This window comes from Ictidomys tridecemlineatus, chromosome 2 (genome assembly GCF_052094955.1).
Source record: "Ictidomys tridecemlineatus isolate mIctTri1 chromosome 2, mIctTri1.hap1, whole genome shotgun sequence".
NCBI lineage: Eukaryota > Metazoa > Chordata > Mammalia > Rodentia > Sciuridae > Ictidomys > Ictidomys tridecemlineatus.
In genome coordinates this window covers 87,235,976-87,253,598 of record NC_135478.1, presented here as the reverse complement: position 1 = coordinate 87,253,598, position 17,623 = coordinate 87,235,976, and the positions used below count along the sequence as shown (strand labels likewise).

The following is a 17,623-nucleotide window of genomic DNA, read 5'->3' as shown; positions in this document are numbered from 1 at the left end:
TGCGCTCACCTGGCATGCGTGCAGCCCGGGTTCGATCCTCAGCACCACATACAAAGATGTTGTATCTGCCAAAAACTAAAAAATAAATATTAAAAATTCTCTCTCTCTCTCTCTCTCTCTCTCAAATAAAATAAAATTATAATCCTATGTCTCTAAAGGATTATTCAGCCAAATTCAGTGGCACATGTCTGAAATACCAGAAACTCGGGAGGCTGAGATAAGAGGATTATAAGTTTGAGGCCAGCCTCTGAAACATAGTAAAGCCCTGAGATCTTAGGGAGAACCCTTTCTCAAAAATAGAAAATAAAAAGGAATTGGGGATGGAGCTCAGTTCAATGCCCAGTACCCCCCCAAAAAAAAAAATCTGAGGAGGTACCCACAGGAACCACAAGTCTTTGCCACCTTTATGGGCACAGAAAAATAGGAGATGCTTTCTGGATTGTGGAGAAACGGCAGCCAAAGTTCCCCAAAATAGCAAAAACAGAAATCTCCACCCAGGATCCATAATCCACTAAAGCACGTAAGACTCCAGGTTACTACTGGGCAAGAGTGGCCCAGTGTCAAAGCAGTGTGAGGACAGGAGCTAGCACGGTGTCCAGGGCACTGAACCCCAGTGGATGAAAACAATCCCCCTTCCCTGTCCAGTGCGTTGCTAACCTGGCCCACACCTTCCTCCCAGGGGCTAACCTCCCTCGAATCAGAGAGTGGACGTCAGGCTCAGAACCCACAGTGCTGCTTTTTCACGTCACTTAGCATTGTATGGCTTCCTGCTGCGTCTGAGAAGCTAAAGACAAGCTGTCCGCTTCTAGCACCTGTGCCCTGGCCCTCAATATCCTCAGGGTCTTGCATCTGTAAGTGCAAATGCTAGGACCTTTGAAATAAGGGGTTTGAGCACCCACAGATTTAGGTATCTACGGGGCTCTTGAGACCAACTCCCCATGAATCCCACAAATAACTCTATGAAGTTTTCATTTCTAATAAGTCATTTTTGAAAAAGTGAGATGATTAGTGAAACCTATGTTAAAGAATTAAAATGTCCAGGGGGCCGTGCGCAGGGGCACCTGCCTGTCATCCTAGCGGTTTGGGAGGCTGAGGCAGGAGGATCAGGAGCTCAGAGCCAGCCTCAGCAACTTGGCAGGGCGCTAAGCAACTCAGTGAGACCCTGTCTCTAAGAAAATACAAAACAGAGCTGGAGATGGGGCTCAGTGGTCCAGTGCCCCTGAGTTCAATCCTGGTACTCCCCCGAAAAATGTCACCGGGTAGGCCACACACTTTCACCCTCTCCTGGGTTTACCCGTGAGGCTGCCACAGCCTGTGCTTGCCTGGTCCCTGCTAATTCCCAGGCAAAGCGGTGGCCTCCCGCTTTGTCCTTCCTGGCGGCTGGTGGCCTGTCATCTGCCCCCTCTCAGCCCTCTAGACCTCTGTGGGGCCTGGGGTGGAGAGTCAGGGACTCGGCGTTCCTGGCGTGAGTGTCAAACACCCCTTCTGAGTGCCCTGGCTCCAGGGTCCCTGTCCTGAAGGGCCCGGCTGAGTGGGGCTTTCATCAGCCTCTGAGAGGTGGCAACAAGTCTCAGGGCCGGCGCTGCTGCCCACCGGCCTGCTCCTGCAGAGTCCTGGAAGCCAGATTCCAGAGGCATCTGGATGTTATCAGTCACTCCAGTGTCTGGCCAGTGGGGCGGGGTGTGGCGGGGCTGGTGGCAGGGGCAGAAGCTGGCTGGAGGGCAGAGCGAGGAATCCCACAGCCCTGGGGGAGGGAGGGGACAGCTAACCCCTTGCCCTGCCCTGCCCTGCCCTGCCAGGCCCCCACGGGGTGGAGCAAGTCAGGGATGGTATTTGTGTGAAGGAAGAAATGGGGAGGGATGGGCTGAAGGACAGGGGTGGGTGACAAGCAGTGAGGCCAGGCCACTCACTGGGCAGCTCTTGAGGACAATTGCTGTGGCCACCACCACCACTACCATTGCCTGGAAGGCAGGCAGGGCCGGGCAGAGCTCCCCCTCTGGTCCACTTGAAGATTCCTGCTTCAAAACTACCCCTGATGGCTTCCAGACAAGCCGGCACCAAGGGTCATCTCTGGAGGCTCTAAGTGTTGTCAATAGCAGCTGGAGGGACAGGTGTAAATCTGCCCCTGCATTCCTCTTGTCCCCCTCCCAGCTTTCTGCACCTGAAGCAGGTCTCATTTATTACTGCAGGCACACTCAGGAGGCCCGCCCACGTGCCCATGCCCACGAGCACACACACACATGGGCTTGTCCACAGTTAACACTGGGCCTGCCCTGTGGGTACATTTTTTTTTTCCTCTTAGTGCTCCTTTAAAACAAACCCCATCAGCTGTTTGTTAAAGCAAAGCAAACAGGAGCCTCGCAACAAAGAGAGAGGGAAGAGAAAAGTAAAAAAGAGATCCTTTTATTTGCTACCATTAAAATGTCCCTTTTAAAATACCGCTCCTGGCAGACACATTTGGGAGGTAAGTTAGGGAGGCCAGGGGAGCTGTGGTTTATTTGAAGTGATCAGTGATGAGCTGGGGGCGGGGGGGGGGGGGGGACTCCTGTCAAGTGTCACAAGATGCTGGGGGCAGGAGGGCCGTGGCTGCTCCCCACCCATCACTCTCCAGGGAGGCACTGGGGGATTGGGAGGGCTGCTGTCCAGCTGACCAAGTGCACTCTGGGAATCCCAGGGCCCTGGGAAGACCCCACATCCTCCTCTGGGCCAACTGGATGGCACCTGAGTCACAATGAAGCACCCCCTCCCCACCCCGACACCTCCAGGCACACCCACCAGGTGCCATCTGAGGGGGAGGGGGGTGCTTCATTGTGACTCAGGTGGCAGAGTCGTTCCCCACAAGCCCTTGGCCACACACTCCCCACCCTCTACCCCAGAGGCCCTGTAGGGCCCCTGGAAACCCCTAATGAATGATAACTCATCTCCTGAGATCCCAGGACGGGATGCTTTCTAGAGTTTTTAAAACCACACTCCCCCAGGGATGGAGGCCGCTCAGGGAATTAGGCCGCTCAGGGAATTAGCAGCTCGGTTTTGATTTAATGGAAGCATTTCTATGGGGCAAGATAATGGCCCGCGGATGTTAGGGAACACCCGGTCACGAGCCTTCCTCATATTTTCATTTTTTAAAAATTTTTCAGCTTTCTCCCTGCCTTTAGGTACTTTTCTCTGCCTTTGTCTCCTTGGTGTCATGGTGTGACATGACGGGGCTGTGCCTATAAACTGCCCCTGTCTCTTCCCCCTCCTCTTCTTGCTACCACGCCTCCCAGGCTCTGTCTTTTAATCCCTCCATGTCCATCTGTCTTCTTCCCTGTTTTCTCCTTCTTCTATCTAAGTGCCTTACTCTCTTTCTCTCCCCTGCTCCCTGTCACTGTCCTGGGTCATTTCTCACCATCCTGAAGCTCCCCCACCCTGGCTCTCATGGAGGAGGAATGGTCAGTCTCTTGCCCCTGTGGATCTGCAGGGACCCAGAGGACTGGGGAGGGGGACAGTGAGCTTCTGCAGGTGACTAGGAGTTGGCCAGGTGCAGTCTGACCCTGGGAGGGGACATCAACCATGCACAGAGGCTCCCAGGGCCCTGCCTAGGAGTCAGAAATCCCCCCTGATCATGCAGAGTTCACTGCTGCTGGGGATCCCACCCAGGGACACTCCAAGCACCCACCAGTGTTCCTTCTTTCTCCAAAGCTCTTTTCCCTTGCTGATCATTGCTTTCCCCTCCCCTGGGGAGACCTGGGCAGAATGAGAAAGACAGAGAAGACATCATATTGCACCTGGAGTCAGGACACCTGGTCTCCAAGCCCAGCAAGGACACCCACTGCAGTGTGAGGAAGGGAGGGAGCACTTTATCTCCGGGTGTCTCAAGGTTTTGGAGATCCTGGGATTCAGGAAAGGGGCCCATAGAGGGCTGAGTATATGCCAGGAGTCTTCAGAGAGAGAAACTGAAGAACAGAGTATTCTCTCTCTCTCCACACACACACACACACACACACACACACACACACACACACAGTGAGCAGCCCTAATGCAAAATTTCAAAATCGAAATCGAAAATCCCACACCTGACCTCGTGCGATGAGTCACAGTCAAAACACAGGCAACATGAAAAATACTGTATAAAATCCCCTTCGTTCTGTGTATGGGATGTGTACGAAACATAAGTGAATTTCATGTTTAGACTTGGGTCTCCTGCCCACGATATCTCATGACGCACGTGCAAATATTCCAAAGTATGAAAAGATCCAAAACCCTTCTGGTAACTTAGCATGCCCAATCTCCCGTGATGAATGAGCACTTACTATGTGCTAGGGGTCAGGCCCAGCCATGTCCCACACGTGACCCAATTGACTCCTCGGGCTGGGCCTGTTAGTTCCCCTTGTCAGAGGAGGTAACTGAGGTTTAGAGGGGTTAATGGATTCACCCCAAATTCCAGGGCTGAGTGTGCCATCCCTTAAGCTCAGCAGGGGTGTGCCAGCCTTTATGACCTGGTCTATAAAGGCGCCATCACCAACAGCATCACAAAGGACCTGACAGGCACACAGGAAGCATCCTGGCCCCACAGGAGGATGTACCTGCGGGTGAGGGCCTGACTGGTCCTAGGCTAGGTGTGCAGCCCAGTCCGCAGGTGCTGCCTGCTGAGCCCCGCCGGGCTGTGGGCCCCACTGAAAAAAACCAGGGTCTAGAAGCTGGAGAGCTCCTTACTCAGTGAAAGTGAGAAATTCCCAGTCAGGTCTCCTGAGCGCAGAGGTGGATAAAAGCCTCCGGAGAAGAGTGAGGTACGAAGCTTGTGGCTTTGTTTATTTATTTATTTTAGGGTTTTGGCACTGGAGATGGAATCCAGGGCCTCGTGCATGCAAAGCAGGCGCTCTACCGCCGGGCTCCATCCCCGCCGCAAGCGCCAGGCTCTGAAGGCGGAGAGCAGTGGTTCCATTTTTGAAGCGCGCCGCAGCCCTGACAATTCCCAATCCATTCTCCTTCTTCCCTGCTCCCATCGCTTATCCGAAAGGATGCGGGGAAACTGAGGCCTCAAGCACATGGCGGGATGCTTGCTCGTGCAGCCCTTGCGCGCCGGCCAGGCCTCCCGAGAGCCGTGGAAGACACCTCGGGGCCAAAGTCGGTCAAGCGGGCAAAGGAAGAAGGCGGTTCCGGGCAGCTGCCTTCCCAAAATCATCTGCGGGAGGCTGCAAGGACCCAGGGAAGCAGACTGAGCAGGGGGAGGGGGTCGACAGGGCAGAGAGGACACGGAACCAGGGCGGGATTGCTTCCGCCTCTCAGAGCCTGGGGACCGACCGCAGACGGATGTCTACTCAGTTCCAAGCGGGAGTCCTGGGCAGCTACCCGAACCACTGGAAGAAAGAGGATGAGGATCTGACCTTCCCTTCCCAGATTCTCTGTGCATAGTCGAAAAACAGCTGGAAAGAGAAAGAGGAGGAGGAGGAGGAGGAGGAGGAGGAGGAGGAGGGGGGGGGGAAGAGAGGCTGTGGGAGAGACAAAGAGATGAATGTGAAATTAGGATCCTAGCACCAAGCTGAAGGGCAAGGCGATTGCAGAGACCCCCTCCTGTTGAGTTTAGTGTCAGGCCAGGGCAGGAGGACACATGACCCCTTAAGTCCCTTGGCCAGGCCAGTGCCAGTCAGCACACTCAGCTGGAGGATGGAACCTTCAACCTTGCCCCCCTTTGCTGGGTGACTTCAGGAAAATGGCCCCATTTCTCTTAGTATCAAGTCCTGTCCTTTTAGTTCAGGGAAGAGCATCCAGCACTTGGAGCCAAAAGGGTCAATGATTTGTGCCTATCCTCCCTTCTTTTCAACAGAGAAAAACTGGCTCTCCACTGCCTTAGTGAACAGGAGAGGTTGAAGGAGGTGCTTGCCAGGGAATAGAAGGTAGGAACACAGCAGATGCTCAATAATTACTCCAGTGTGGCAGGTCTGCCGTACTTCTCCATTCTTGCTGCTATGGGGACACGGTGATTACCAAGCCGCCGGTTTACAGTCCTGCATAATCTCTGAGGGTTCTTTCAAAATGCCATCAACATCCCCGGTCCAAGGCGACAGCAGAGCCAAGCTTCCTATTAAGAACACACCAGACGCCTAGGCAGGTGTCCATTCCCACCCAGTCTTCCAGAGTCAGGGATTCCCGACAGCCCCGGCGAGGGCTCTAACCCCCAGCCCCAAGACCGACCGTCTGGCAGAGGCTGGAGCTTTAACGAGACCAACGACCACGACAGCGGGCGGGTAGAAAACTCCAGGGAGCAGGAGAGAACCAGGAAGGGGAGGAAGGGCGGGGACCAAGATCGAAAGGGGAAGAAAGAAGCAAGGCGGGGGACAGACAGGCGGAAACAGCCCTGGAGAGCGCAGGGCGCAGGGCGCAGGAGGACCCAGGCGTCCACGCTGGGTTTCCCGCCGCGCCCCACCCCGCCCAGGCGCAGCGCCCCACCGACCAATTCGGCTTGCACAAAACCCGAGCCCCAGGAGCCCTTGCCAGGCCGCTAGGGCTTGATTCATTTCTTGACTAATTAACGGGAAGCTCCATCGCCCCTTCTTTTAGGGCCCAATTAATTCGCCGCGGGCGGTGGGTGGAGGCTTGCAGCAGAGGCGCCCGCCTGGAGCCCCTTTGTAAAGGGCTGTCTGGGCCATATTGATCACACACACACACACACACACACACACACACACACACACACACACTCTCCCATCTTTTCCTTGTTCCATTAAAAATATCTACATTTCCAGGGTTTAAGTGTAGCGTCCTCTGCCCACCAATTGCTTCCTGAAGGGATCAGAGGAAGAAGGCTGTTTCCAGATCTCCCTGGGAAAGGGTTCAATGGCACCTTCTCCTCTGAAGGACAAAGAGAACAGATCGCTGCTGTGGACCTACTGTGGAAGTGACTTTGCTGCCTACTGAAAGCCAAACAACACCTTGGGCTCCAGGGGGAAGCCCAGTTCCCCCAAACACAAGAAGTGGGACCTCCTACAAGTCTTTGGATCTCAGTGTTTGTCTGTCTGGGTGTTCCTCGCCTGCAGAATGGCCATCACAGGGAAAGTGCTTGCCCCCTGGGGTTTCTCTCCTGGCTGAACTGTCCTAGGGGGAAACTCTCAGGACAGTTCATCTTGGTGAGGATTTTCCTCTCCAATAGACTGCATTTTATAACTAAACCTATTTCTCTAGTGGGGAAAAGGAACTAAGGAGAGTGGGATATCTGATCGACGATTTGACAGTCTGATCCCAAGGCCCAGAGGTTCAAGAACGAATTCTGCAAGGAGGCTTCCAAGACCCAATGACTGGGTGATAAATTCACCCCTACACTCGGTGTGGAAATGGGGTACGCTCTCCTGGGCAGGTATCCCGAGGCTCACCTGGGTGGAGCTCATCCTGTCTCCAGTTCAGGAACAACTTTGAGAAATCCAAAATCCCAAAATCTTTTGGGTGGAACTCTGTAGCGCACAGAAGCGGGAGAGACTTCTCCCGTCTTGGAGGGGCCGTCAAGGTCTGCATCGATTGTATTGACCTCGGGGTGGGCTGGCTTGTCTCCTTTATCGATCACATGAACGAAGTCTGGGACAAAATATAGGCGAAAGGAAATCATCGCAGGCGTCTTTGCAAAGCTGGTGGAAAGTGGCCCAGCCCGCCGGGAGCACCCGCGGGTGATCGGAGAGGTTTCACCCCCGCGCATCGGAGAGGTTTCACCCCCGCGCATCGCATGGAGCTTCTCTTCCCATCCTGCCTCATTATGTCTCTGATCTTTTTTTTTTAAAGTTATGTCCTATTCAAAAAGAAATTAAACAAGAATTAGTTTATTCAATCAGCAAACATTTGATGATCACAAAACACGTCCCAGAGACTGAGCTGAATTTTGGGGATACTAATGGAGGGAGGGATCTGTACAGCAGAAACCCTGTGGGGGAGGGGCGAATTCTTTTGTAGTCATTTCTTAAAGATGTGACTTGGAGAGACACTCCTTAGCTCTCTAGCCCATAGTTTTCAGTGAAAGAAGAGCTGCATTACTGCCTATTGGTAGGCAAAGAGGTTAGATCCTTTGAGCTCAGAACCCAGACAGGCAGATCCAAGACAGTCCTTTGAGAAACCCATGGTTGGGATTAGACTTTGATCATTCCTGGTGCCTGGGTAGACCCGGCCCTTCATGTCAGGGATGTCCTCAAGATTTTCAAAACTCTCAAATGCTGTCTCTTCTGGAGAGTGGGAACCACTCAGCACAACCTCCACAAACAGCCGTGGAGAGCTGGCCAATTTAGCTCTGCTTTTCTGCTCTAAGACCTTGAAACAACCTCCCAGCTCCCCACCCTTTCTGGATGGACCTCAATCTAACCCATCTTCAAAAGAGGAATAGTATGGTAAACAAAACTCAAAACAGCAAGCATCGAGCTTGTATTCACCTTGAGTTTCCAGCCCTTCCAAAGATACCTGGCTCCCAGAATCCTCTTAATAAATATCTGTGGCATGATGGAGTGGGATTTTCTGCTTCTTATACCAAACATCACTTCCTAGTTTAGACCACGTCTGCTTTTCCCTGTCTTGTTGGGTGGATCGGAATCCACTGGAGGAGCAGCTAATAAGTTTGATGCTGGTTTTCTTCTAATGAATTTTGAAAGCAGCCGTGTGTTCTATCCAATGCAGGGACGATGTCCCCTGTGTTCTATTTGTCTTCCTGTTTTCCTTGACTCTTATTCTTGCTGCTAATGAATATACTGAGCATCTAACAGTATCCAAGTACTGTGGTCACATTTGGAGAAATGAGTGCCATCCCCCCTGAAGTCCTAATATGCGGCTCTTCTACCCAGACCCTGTAGCTCTCCTTGACACACATTTTTTTTTAATTACAGTTATTGCTTTCTTTCCCCAAGCTTCTCAAGTAACTTTTGACAAGACCATGAAGTCTAAAGGCAAAACCTGGTAGTTGCTGAGAGCCATTACCCGAGACATTGGCATTTGGCAGGTAGTGTTATGCAGCCCACACTCAATTCATGTTAAATGAATGAATTTATTTTTCCCAATGATATAGCCTACAGCTCCCCCAGAAACAGCCAGTGTGAGTTCACCTTGGTGGAGATCTTTTCTAATGACCCCTGACACCTGGAAGTGGGTAATGCCCAATCTCCAAGGGGCCCTACACCCTTATCATTGCAAAGTCATGAAGGTGAGGTGCATCCCAGTCCTGTGGTTCCCAATTGCAGGTACAATTCAGATTGATCCAGGGTAAGCACAGCCACTCCAATTTCCACCCCAGCAGTTGGGATTCAGCAAAGGGGAGCAGTGTGGCAAGTTTCGGAACTCTGTTCTTGCATCTCCAAGCTGTCTGGCTAGCCTCCTCTCCAGCTTTCTTCACCACCATCAACATACACACACACACACACACACACACACACACACACACACAGCTTGCCTGTTTACCGGGCAGGTGGAGCCTTAGCTATGAGTTGCTGGTTCGCTCAAGGGCTCTCTCCCCACATCCCGGTTCTCACCAGCCCCTGTCCCCTTGTTCCACCCTCCAGATACGGAAGGCTCTGGGTAACTGTCTGGCCCCAGCCTCCAAGAAAAACTTTGACATCGCCAAGTGTCTGGAACTACCATCTCGGAGGCTCCAAACTGGGGCCTCTCCCCCAACCCCATGGGTCCCCGGAGATTCGCCCAGGCGCAGTAGCGCCCAGACTGGTGCCAGCCGCGTCTCGAGGGAGCGCCATCCAGCGGCGAGACAGCGAATCCTGTTGGTTCCCAAGGGGGCATTGGTTCTTCTTCCATTCCTCTCCCTAGCTGGGCACTTCCGTTCTGGTGAGGACTGATTTGGGGGTCATCGAGCCCCTTCCCCTTGATATATGCACATCATGTGCCTCGGAAAAGGACTGTTTAAAAGGTGGAGGAAGAAAAGTGCGCCACCACTGTGGCGGCTGGAGGGGGGGTGGGAGGGTGTTCAATCCAGGCTGGGTGACGCTTGCAATCTCCCTCCGCCTCGAACATGTTAAGTCCTGCCTTCCTAATTCTACACCTATGACCTTATCCTGGCTGGAGTCAGGCGCCTTGACGCCCTGCCCTTACATGCTCCATGGGCGGAAAACTTCCTCCCCGAGGCTCCGGTGGGTGTCAATCCCACCACTGCTGCGTCTCCAGAGTGGTAACCGAGCCCTGCAACGAATCCTAAATGCAAAGAGAGGGAAAACGCCACTCTTCATACACCCGGAATGTTATCACTAATTTTTTGGAAAAGTGCCTGTGTACACACATATTACATATATTATTGAGCGGGTTAGTGGGAGACTCAAAACATCGAACAACGGTGGGGGGGCATACTCTCCAATTCCCTGGTAATTTGTAACAGACAGACTTTATTGCTCCGAGAGAAAAGGAGTAGCTGCGTAGCTGCAAAACAAATTTAACTCTGTCTATATTGATCAAATTGGAGTCTGCCCGTGGGGTGTGATTGCAATGCATTTTTAAATCTGAGATTTAATTTCATATTCTGGGCTACTTGGAATGTCCATATGTACACACTTGTACCCACAAAGAACATTTTTTTTCTAACATTCTCTTACATTTAAATAATGCCGTGGAATAGAAGCTTGAAGTTGGACCCATGCACGGCTCAGTAAACTCTCCAAACACTAGGAAGATCTAAATAGAAGCTTTAGAACGAATCGTGCCTCTGCTTTCCCCCAGCAAGCCAGGCCCACGTCTCCTCCAGGTTTAGTTTGGGGACAATACTCAGATCCCCCGACCAAAGGGAATCTCCTGGGTCTCTTACCCCTCTCTCATCCAATGTCCACGACTAAAAAGCTTCACAATTCAACTACAACATCTTAAAACTCCCTTTAGAAAACCATAACTAGAGTGGAAAGAAAGGCCTTCCATTGACTCCAGCTATTCTCAAATTCTAAATGGAGAAATGGAACAGAGAAGCCCATCCGGGTTCCTCACGGCATTGATACATAAACATAAAAGTGAATGCCACTGTCATATTTGAACTTGTCTAACAGAAAATTCTAATTCGGCCGCACCCTCCCTTCTTCTCTCCCCCTTTCTCCAAAGGTCTACAGTTGTGGGAAGGGCGGTGTGGGGGTGGGAGATGAAGTCGCTTGGAACGAGGGGGGGAAAAAAAACTAGGCATTATTTACACCTGCAAACGTTAGATGACTGTATTCGGCCCCAGTTGGCTTAATTGTAAATCTTTTCCGCATGGCCCCAACCCCTGGACCCAGCGTCTGGGTTTAATAATGCATGCGTCCCGGCACCCCAGTAGGGCAGGGCTGCAAAGAGAGAATCCCCCCGCCCCACCCCCACCCAGCTCAGAGGTAATTAGAGCAGCCACCCCCACCCTCCCCAAATCATGCTTGAGGTACCAGAAGACCAGATTGTGACATGTGGGGAACTCATATTTTACCGTCTGAAGACAAGAGGAGCCATTTCAAAAGCAAACCCTGCAAGTCAGAAGTGGGAGGCGGTGTCCCCTCCTCCCCACCCTACGGCGCCCTCGGCTTGCAGGGGGGGGGGGCGAGGAGTGGGAAAGAGCGGGGCTCCTCTGGAAGCTGGAGCCCGGCTGAAACTCCCTGGGCTTGCAGCGTAGGGCTGACCTGTTTATGGAACTGGCTGCTAAGAAAACATGTAAAAACACACCCCAGCGGTGGGAGAGAAGAACGCTCCCTCCACCCGCTCTCCGCCCCGCACTCCGCACTCCCAGTCAGATTGGTCCTGTTTTTCTCCCGAGGCTGTTCCTTGCCATGGATCGCTGTCCCAACACTTTGGGAGTCAGAGATATTTTTTTGTATTCCCCATATTTCTCTTTCATTTTGGGTACGACTCCCCCCGCCCCAGGTCTTTACCATCCACCCCCGATTTGTTCTAGGAATCATGCTGGAAAAAATATATTGGGACGCCCCGGGTAGGTGAGCGGCTTTGCACTGAGTGCCTGCAATCCTGGGTTTCTGCGATCGTGCCCCCGGGAGCCCGTCTCGCCCCGCCCCGGTAGCTGGAGAGCGCAGGCAGGTAACCAGCGCTGGTTACCTGCTGGTTCGCCGGCTTCCAGGCGCGTCGGGAACTCGTAGCCACCGAGGGCCAGGGAAGGTCAGCGGGTCCCAGACCCCTATTCTCCCCTGCGGGACAGTGTGGCGTTTGGGGCAGGATCCGGGCCCTGTCCTCTTCCGTGTGCTGCCTCGGGAGTGCAATCCGAGGCCGGGAGCGTCTTTTCGGGTTCCTTGCTCTCGGCAAGGCCTGGATCTGCACCGAGGCACGTCCACCTTCTGTTATCTGCAACCAGGGTAAGGGGGCACGGTAGGTGATCCCCCCTCCCGGGGTGGAAACCGTCACCGAAAGAACCTCACCGGGCGCCCGGGCGGTCCCTTACTTCCAACTCCTTCCTGGTGCCCAGCTTCTGCCATTCGCAGGGGAAAGGAGAAAGCCCACTTCTGGGGAAGGGGAGGGCAGGATCCCAGTCCTGGAGGCCATTCCTCTCCGCCTGCCGGAGGATTTTGACTTGAGGATGAAATGAATGGGGATTTGAAGGCCAGCAAAAGCAATTCTCAGTAGAAGCAACCTCGCAATTCCAAACACTCTCTCTCTAAGCTACCTGCCTTCTGGTCTTTCCCTTCCCTAAAAGACAATCGACATTTTTTTAAAAAGAAAGAAAAGAGAAACTTCTTAAGCCCCAGTGTATCCAACCACAAGGAAGAGAACTTCAAGGGCTTCTGGGATCTCTCAGGCCACTACCTGCACCTCAGCCTGGGACTTGGAGAGAGAAGCAACTCTCCAATGACCACTAATTACTCTCTAGATGTACTACCGGGCTTACCACATTTAAAATATGCAGAATTTGTTATGTATTATTGGGAGGGAGGGATGGTTGGGCTGGGGGGGGGTGATATACCAGGACTGGACATAAAGCTACATTGTGGAGGCTGCTGTTCCTTTTGGTAACACAGGGAGGAAGTTTTCCGTGTGGTTAAGTAACTAACACTGGCACAAAGGTGCAGCTACACCTTTGCTTGGTTGCCTGGGAGGATGGGTCTGTGATCAGAGGAGGGTGAGGAGGTGGAAGAGCTAATGCTTAGTTTGGAGTTTATGAGAAGCTGGTATGGCCAGAGAGTTCTGACTATAGACAGCTGATTGGTGGCAGTCCTGGCCTGGACTCCAGATCCTGACTCTAAGACCCATATCCTGGTCTCAGCAGCAGATTTCCCCTTCCCACCCCATCTGCCACACACACACCACAGAAGCAGGACCACCATCCTGGGTCCTAGGAATGCAAAAAGATAACTGCATAAAAGATTAGATTTTTTTAATAGGGTGTGCATGGCAGGAAGGATTTTTATCAGTGTTTAATGAGACAGGGAAACCTGGAACTCTTCATCTAAGCACCTCTCAAATTCCTGTGCCACTCAAAAAAGGTAAATCTCTCTCTGAAGCTGTGGCACCCTCAAGGTCAGCTACATCTATCTCTAAGAGCTTCACTGGGCATGACAGCTCACTGACTGACCATGTGATCACCTTTCCTCTGTCCTTTAACCTGGCCGCACATAGTACCTGTGGGTGCACAGGTGGGTTAGGCAAGAGCAGAGGTGAAGCTACCAGAAGGAAACAGAAAGGACCACTGAGAGGAAAAACACAAGTAAAACTTATAGGTCCTGCTTGGAGACAGATGAATCCCCACACACCAGCAAACCTTTGGCTCTCACCGTCTTTAATTGAAACCCAGTACGGGAAATAGTAATGGATATTGTGCTCAAATTGAGAAAACGTGTCCAAGGCTAGAAGGGGACAGTTAGTTCAGCAGATTTGGAAGAGACAATCTTTCTTTGACCTGTCAACCTTCCTGACAGTAGTGGTCATTGAATTTGCCATGCCCTCTCTCTTACAGACCTCCCTGTCCCCTCTGCCCCATCTACTCGTGGGAGTGAGACCTCAATGCCCCCACAACCCTGGCACCTCATAACACCAATCACAATGGAAAGAATCTAACAACGGCGAGCTGCAGAAGTATGTTCCCCTGCCTGGATGTCACCCTCCCTCTGTAAGGCTGGGAGAGTGTGGTCATTTCTCCTTCTCCTTCTGCCTCTCTCTCAAAATATTTTGTCCCCCAGCCCCCAAAACCCACCAGACAAAATCCTGGCACCAATCTCTGCTGGGCCATTTATATCCTTACCTGTCTTAGCTAAAAATCTAGGAAGATGATGTTGAAGAAAGAAAGCTATGGGGTGGTCAAAAGACCTGGGGCAAAAATTAGCTCTAGCCAGCATCTTGCTGATTCTGAATCAGAAAAATTAAAAATTAAAAAGGAAAATTTCCAGCCTCTTCCTTGTGAATTCATTTCTGTTCGACTAAGTAATGTCCATTACACTATATTTTTCATCTTCTTTCAGTTTTATGAAATTGGGTAAAACACACACCCGGAGACAACATTGAAGATGTAGATTGGCTTGACATTAGGAAACCACAATTAGTTACTTTCCTGAGAGAGAGAGAGAAAAAAGAGGAAAAACCCTTCCCAGATGTATAAAAGTGTCCTTCCTAGACACTCCCTTACCTTCTCCATTTCCCTTCTAACTTATCTAAATCATTGTGTACAAATTTGCCATTTGGAAGGATGAGGGACTTTGATGAAAGGTAGGTGCTAATGAGATTAATATGGAGAGCATAATCTTTTCATTTCACCTCTATCGAAAATAGACATACATATAAAGGAAGTAGGGGAGCACGGATTAAGTGTATAATGAACGATGCTCTAGAAACAGCATAAACCAACTGGCGCCAAAGTGAGTCTCTGTACTAAAAATACTGCTTCCCCAAGCTAGACAACTTTGACAATCCCCCCCCCCTTCTCTCTCTCTCTCTCTCTCTCACACACACACACACACACACACACACACACACACTTCAGACTCTTGCACTGAATCGCCCTGATCAATAATTTAGAAGGATGTCAGAGGACAGAGAAATATGTGTTACAGGAAAGCTCCGTGCTGCTGGAGCAAGGCAGGAGCTTGGAATGCAGCCCCTCACCCTGGGCTCTGGCCCCAGAAAGGGGTTGGGGTGAGGAAGAGCGCTAGAGCTCTCAGACAGGCAGAGAGTATGGGGATGGGGGCCAACTCCAGGAAAAGGTGACTCTGGAAAAGCCAAGAAGAGAAGGTAAAACTTCTAATGAGACAGATGAACCAAACCACTTTTCTATCTCTTAAGACACTTTGTATCTTCCTAGCCAAGGAAGGGAGGGAAAGATGTTTCCTTGGGCCCCAGGAAGAGTATTTCCAGTCTGTCAAAGTCACTGGAAAAGATGAGGGAGGGAGAGAAGAGAAATACTGAGTAAGAAAGATGATAGTAAATTCAAAAAGAACCAAGACAGACAGAAGGAAAAAAAACAGAGAAAAATAAAGGGAAAGAAAGAATAGAGAAGTCAGGAGGGGGAGGGGAGAGAGAGAGAGAAAGGGAAAGACATTAAGGCTGAGAGAGGGAGGCAGAAAAGGAGAAATTGAAACCAAGCAAGAGCTAGAATCAGGGAGAAGTAAAAGATTACAGAAGATCACACATCTACATTCGAAAAGAAAAGGAGGGGGAGAGGAAGAAAGCAACAGATAAACAAAAGGTGAGATGCCCTGCCCTGTCTGGTCCAGCCCTGAGGCTGGTGCCTATCCTGAATAGAGGAAAGGTGGGCAAGTTGATTGCTTTCTCAAAGGGACCAAACACCAGACTCCTGGGAGGAAGGAAGTTCTCAGAGCAAACTTTGGGGAGCAGGAGGTGGGAGAGATGGTGATTCCAAGACTCCAGGATGAAAAGGAAGCCCTCCAGCTCTGCCCAGAAACCTGAACCCCACCCCCAAGCTGAACTGCCCTTGGGCGAGCCAGAGCCCGGGTAGCACAGGGGTGCTAATGCATGCAGGTCGAGGGCGGCTGTGTGGGGGTGCCAGCAGCCACAGACAGGAGGAACCATGAACTGTAAACCAGGTACTCTGGAGGGAGTTTCTTTCGCTGAAATCCGTGATAAGAAAATCACATCCCCATTTGGGAGTGGAGCCTGAAAGAGGATGGAAGTGCCACAGTGGTTTCAAAGCTTGACAGCATTAGAGGATCAAATGCAGCAAGTTCCTCTCTGATAAAAGTTTACACATGAAGCGCCCCCTCACCCTCTGCCACCTCCTAGTAGGAAACTTCTTAATTAGGCCTCAGACCCCAAGAGAAACATGGATACCCTTCTATTTACAGAAAGGCCCAACAGATGACACCTTGGATTGAAAAGAGCTCATGGCAAACCGGGGTGAAAGTTGAAAAGGGAATACGCAGGAGTGTCATAGTTCCTGGCCAGACCTCACACATGCTGCGGAGAGTACTTACAACAAACTCGCCAAAGTAAACGACCCCGCCTACCCACTCTCCAGGCCCCTTACTCTCATCTTTTTTTTTTTTTTTTTGCAAACTGCAGATAAACACTATCACGAAAGGATTCCATTATAGTTTGAGGCAGGAGATACCATGGGCAAAATGTGGGATACAGCACAGGAATCCTGGCATCTCTCCGGCGAGGCTTGCACCCCTGATCCAGGCGCAGTTGGTTTGGTTTCGTTCCCCACCCCCTCCGCAGAGGCACCTCGAGTCCCCCATCCTGAATCCTCGCCTATGTCCACACACTACTCTTTCCCATTTAAACGCTGCAGGCATTACAGATTATAGAGGGAGTTTTAAAAAACTTATTTATTGTTCTAAAATTCCAGGCCCACAATTGAGTAAAAAAAAATTTTTTTTTTCAAAAGATGGAGGAGTATTTCGGGGATACCAGGAAGATTCGTAGGTGGGTCTTTTTTAGACCTGGATTTTGGGTCTCTCTCTCCCTTCTCCAGCTCTTACGACGCCCTCTTGTTGGACTCTGTTGAGGGAAGGGCTCCTTCAACATTTCCCAAGTGCCTTTCATGAACCATGAGGCCGAGGGAGAGAAGATCCAGGTTCTAAAGCAGGAAGGGAAGAAAGAAAAAGACCGCGCAGAGCCAGCGGCTGGATTCTGAAGCCAGGACTGGGGACGCGCGGGCCTGTGGGTCCTCCCGGAGGCCAGGCCTGGCACAGGGCTTCGCAACGCGCTAGCCAATATTTAACCCGAAAGCAGTGGCCACCAGGCCGCTTTTGTTTGTTCGCAAATTAATCACCCAGCGCACGGCCGGCGCCAGAGTGGGTTTATCACCCACCAGGAGGGGGGCGCGGCGGGCACGCAGAGACAAAGAGGAGTTCGCACCTTCGCGCTTTTGATCCCAGAATTACAGCGGCCTCCCAGCCTAATACGAGCCCCCTGGGGCCGAGTCTGGGAGGTCAGTCATAATTGGCGGAAGTTTGCAGACCATTAGCAAGAAGTCGACATTTTCGATTAAGAGAACCCCGCAAACTTTCCTCTCACCCCGCCTCGCTTACGCGCTGGGGTGGGGGCAGGGACCAGAAGCGGCGAACTGGGGTGACCCCAGGGTTAAATTAGAGCTACAGACAAACACAGGCAACTGGGGAGCGGGTGTAGGGGAGGGGACACGGGGTGAGGGTCAGAAATCGCTCTAGGTCCACGAGAGAGCCGAAAGGAGGTCGAGATGTTTATAAGTAAAATCTGCAACTCCCCTCCTCTTTTCAAAGCAATCGGGAGGCCATAATGCTGAGGACCTGGT

General features: G+C 51.6%; 2 long non-coding RNA genes across 31 annotated transcripts in view; one reads left to right on the top strand and one right to left on the bottom strand.

Moving 5' to 3' along the window:
• The window catches only part of LOC120891715 (uncharacterized), a 95,389-nt gene that overhangs the window by 74,976 nt on the left and 2,790 nt on the right, over positions 1-17,623 (bottom strand). For 21 of the 30 annotated variants that reach the window (XR_013434726.1, XR_013434713.1, XR_013434719.1 and 18 more), the window contains exons 2-3: positions 7,350-7,756; positions 10-75 (exon numbers count right to left, since the gene is read on the bottom strand). This is a non-coding gene — a long non-coding RNA (uncharacterized LOC120891715). Of the gene's footprint in view, positions 1-9; positions 76-7,349; positions 7,757-11,383; positions 11,666-12,003; positions 12,247-12,320; positions 12,455-17,623 lie in introns of those variants that run through there. The other 9 variants (XR_013434718.1, XR_013434708.1, XR_013434727.1 and 6 more) reach the window with 5 other exon arrangements.
• LOC144375210 (uncharacterized) lies at positions 11,774-14,286 on the top strand. The gene is made up of 2 exons (XR_013434738.1): positions 11,774-12,257; positions 13,853-14,286. It is a non-coding gene; the product is annotated as an uncharacterized LOC144375210 (long non-coding RNA).